At 35.9% G+C, this 4094-nt stretch overlaps 1 non-coding gene across 1 annotated transcript; it reads right to left on the bottom strand.

Annotated features, from left to right (window-relative positions):
- Positions 1-329: 329 nt before the first annotated feature.
- On the bottom strand, positions 330-411 carry trnas-aga (transfer RNA serine (anticodon AGA)). The gene has a single exon. It is a non-coding gene; the product is annotated as a tRNA-Ser (tRNA).
- Between the last annotated feature and the right edge of the window lie 3683 nt (positions 412-4094).

The following is a 4094-nucleotide window of genomic DNA, read 5'->3' as shown; positions in this document are numbered from 1 at the left end:
TAATAGTGACAACAGGTTTCCACATGTGAAAATGGGGGAAATCTTAGCAAATGGCTTAATGGTTATTCATGAGTATCGTGTTGTTGTATTGTTGAGTGTATCATGAGATCTCACCTGAAATCTGTGGCTTGACTACAAACCTGTAACCTATGCTAGTGTGGCCTATAGAGCTAGAAGAATGGATAACCCCGTGTGTAAAGTTGTGAGGTGGGATCCTATCCCAAATGGACAACTAATCCCTTTGTACTTGTGGAGATCTGTAAGGATATGTTTGGTTTAAGAAACACGACTAAACTTCCACCTCCGGAGCGGTCAAGAAAATTCCATTTCGTTGTCGGCAGGATTCGAACCTGCGCAGGAAGATCCTAATGGATTTCTAGTCCATCGCCTTAACCACTCGGCCACGACAACAGGCTTGTCAGCAGTGAATGGGCCACCAGGCATAGCCTACAGAAAGTGAGAATTTTACAACTGAAAGGGAATACCCCCCTGTATTGGACAAAAATGAATGGCATGTCATTGGCATCGGACAAACCATATACACATTGGCCAATACCACCCAATTCGGCGTTGATTCATCCAAAGTGTATTGCAAATGCCATATGGTAATTGCCAGTTGTAACACTTTAAAAAATTCAACAGGGGGCAAATGCGCTCCACCGGGTTTTCATATTGGATATGTAACCCAAATTAATGTCCAAAAGTAAAATTTTGAAAAAATGAACTTTTTCAAAAACTTATCACCCCTTAAAAAAGTGCTTTCTGGACCGTTTTTCGAAATTCTTTCGATTTTTTTGTCAATTACACATGTGTAAGAACTGTATGAATATACTTTTGTCCAATTTTATTATCATAATTTTTTAATTTTTTTATATGCGCATAAGGAATATGTTTTGTCCAATTCCAATATGATTTCATAGGAAGTCAAAAGTCAAAAGTCAAAAATGTCAAAATTTTGTAAAAACTTCACACACCCATAAAAAGTGCTTTCTGGACCGTTTTTTCGAAATTCTTTCGATTTTTGTCAATTACACATGTGTAAGAACTGTATGAATATACTTTTGTCCAATTTTATTATCATAATTTTTTTAATTTTTTTTATATGCGCATAAGGAATATGTTTTGTCCAATTCCAATATGATTTCATAGGAAGTCAAAAGTCAAAAGTCAAAAATGTCAAAATTTTGTAAAAACTTCACACACCCATAAAAAGTGCTTTCTGGACCGTTTTTCGAAATTCTTTCGATTTTTGTCAATTACACATGTGTAAGAACTGTATGAATATACTTTTGTCCAATTTTATTATCATAATTTTTTTTTTTTTTTTTTTTTACATGCGCATAAGGAATATGTTTTGTCCAATTCCAATATGATTTCATAGGAAGTCAAAAGTCAAAAGTCAAAAATGTCAAAATTTTGTAAAAAACTTCACACACCCTTAAAAAAGTGCTTTCTGGACCGTTTTTTGAAATTCTTTCAATTTTTTTGTCAATTACACATGTGTAAGAACTGTATGAATATACTTTTGTCCAATTTTATTATCATATTTTTTTATATATTTTTTTAAATTGTGCATAAGGATTTTTTGTGGGCCAAATGACGTAAGAAATTTGACATGCTCAAAAATCCTGCAGAAATGCAAAATTGACTGGCCTGATGAACTCGGGATGGCCGGGCAGTGATAGTTGTTCCTTTCCATCACTCGTTGTGTTGACTTCATCATGTCCATTTTGTGATGTTTTTTTCACTATATAATCATATTGCAAGTGCACGTGCATTTGCAATATGTTTCAATGTGCATTTACCATATGAAATTTGACCTTGCTCAAAAATGCAAAATTGACTGGTCTGATGAACACAGGATGGCCGAGCAGTGATAGTTGTACATTTCCATCACTCGTTGTGTTGATTTCATCATCTCCATTAGGTGATGTTTTTACACTATAGAATCATATTGCAAATGCACGTGCATTGTTGTGCAACTGGTAACCAAAAATAAAAATATGGTTGTAAATGCATTTAAATCATTCTGAATTAATGCTGGTCTGATGGGAACACAGGATGGCCGGGCAGTGATAGTTGTACATTTCCATCACTCGTTGTGTTGATTTCATCATGTCCATTAGGTGATGTTTTTTACACTATAGAATCATATTGCAAATGCACGCGCATTTTACAATATGTTTCAATGTGCATTTACCCATAAATGAAATTTGAAATGCTCAAAAATGCAAAATTGACTGGTCTGATGGACACAGGATGGCCGAGCAGTGATAGTTGTACATTTCCATCACTCGTTGTGTTGATTTCATCATGTCCATTAGGTGATGTTTTTTCACTATAGAATCATATTGCAAATGCACGTGCATTGTTGTGCAATGTGCATTTACCATATGAAATTTGAAATGCTCAAAAATGCAAAATTGATGGTCTGATGGACACAGGATGGCCGAGCAGTGATAGTTGTACATTTCCATCACTCGTTGTGTTGATTTCATCATGTCCATTAGGTGATGTTTTTACACTATAGAATCATATTGCAAATGCACGCGCATTTGCAATATGTTTCAATGTGCATTTACCATATGAAATTTGACATGCTCAAAAATGCAAAATTGACTGGTCTGATGGAACACAGGATGGCCGAGCAGTGATAGTTGTACATTTCCATCACTCGTTGTGTTGATTTCATCATGTCCATTAGGTGATGTTTTTTCACTATAGAATCATATTGCAAGTGCGCATTTTGCAATATGTTTCAATGTGCATTTACCATATGAAATTTGACATGCTCAAAAATGCAAAAATTGACTGGTCTGATGGACACAGGATGGCCGAGCAGTGATAGTTGTACATTTCCATCACTCGTTGTGTTGATTTCATCATGTCCATTAGGTGATGTTTTTCACTTTTAGAATCATATTGCAAGTCGCTGCGCATTTGCAATATGTTTCAATGTGCATTTACCATATGAAATTTGACATGCTCAAAAATGCAAAATTGACTGGTCTGATGGACACAGGATGGCCGAGCAGTGATAGTTGTACATTTCCATCACTCGTTGTGTTGATTTCATCATGTCCATTAGGTGATGTTTTTCACTATAGAATCATATTGCAAATGCACGCATTTTGCATTGTTGTGCAACTGTAACCCAAATGAAAAATATGGTTGTAAATGCATTTTACCGGTCAAAATTAATGCTGGTCTGATGGAACACAGGATGGCCGGGCAGTGATAGTTGTACATTTCCATCACTCGTTGTGTTGATTTCATCATGTCCATTAGGTGATGTTTTACACTATAGAATCATATTGCAAGTGCGCGCGCATTTGCAATATGTTTCAATGTGCATTTACCATATGAAATTTGACATGCTCAAAATGCAAAATTGACTGGTCTGATGGACACAGGATGGCCGAGCAGTGATAGTTGTACATTTCCATCACTCGTTGTGTTGATTTCATCATGTCCATTAGGTGATGTTTTTACACTATAGAATCATATTGCAAGTGCGCGTGCATTTGCAATATGTTCAATGTGCATTTACCATATGAAATTTGACATGCTCAAAAATGCAAAATTGACTGGTCTGATGGACACAGGATGGCTGAGCAGTGATAGTTGTTCATTTCCATCACCTGTTGTTTGATTTCATCATGTCCATTTGTTTATGTTTTCTCAAACATATTTAATGCAAAGTCACTGCGCATTTGCAATATGGTTCAATGTGCTGATACCATATGAAATTTGAAATGCTCATAAAAACTGCAAAATTGACTGGCCCGATGAACATAATAAAAACGTAAAACACATAGATGCTGGGCAGTGATTCTGGTTCATCTCCATTTCGGCTCGTTAGGGTTGATTTCAGAATGTCCTTTTAGGTGATGGTCCCACTCCGTTTAAACATATTGCTAATGTACAAAGTCAACTAGCAAGTCAGTGTCCATCAGTCAATTAGATGTCATTTTGACGCAAACTGATACCAATTGACACCAAACCCACTTTTCTCCAACTCATTTAGAAGCCAACTATCATATATGTCTGGAGCAGGCCCTAATTTGAACATCACCTTTTAGTGTTGATATTCA

This window comes from Oncorhynchus keta, unplaced genomic scaffold, assembly GCF_023373465.1.
Source record: "Oncorhynchus keta strain PuntledgeMale-10-30-2019 unplaced genomic scaffold, Oket_V2 Un_contig_20828_pilon_pilon, whole genome shotgun sequence".
Classification (NCBI taxonomy): domain Eukaryota; kingdom Metazoa; phylum Chordata; class Actinopteri; order Salmoniformes; family Salmonidae; genus Oncorhynchus; species Oncorhynchus keta.
The sequence above is the reverse complement of the archived record's forward strand: the minus strand, read 5'-3'. Positions and strand labels throughout refer to the sequence as shown.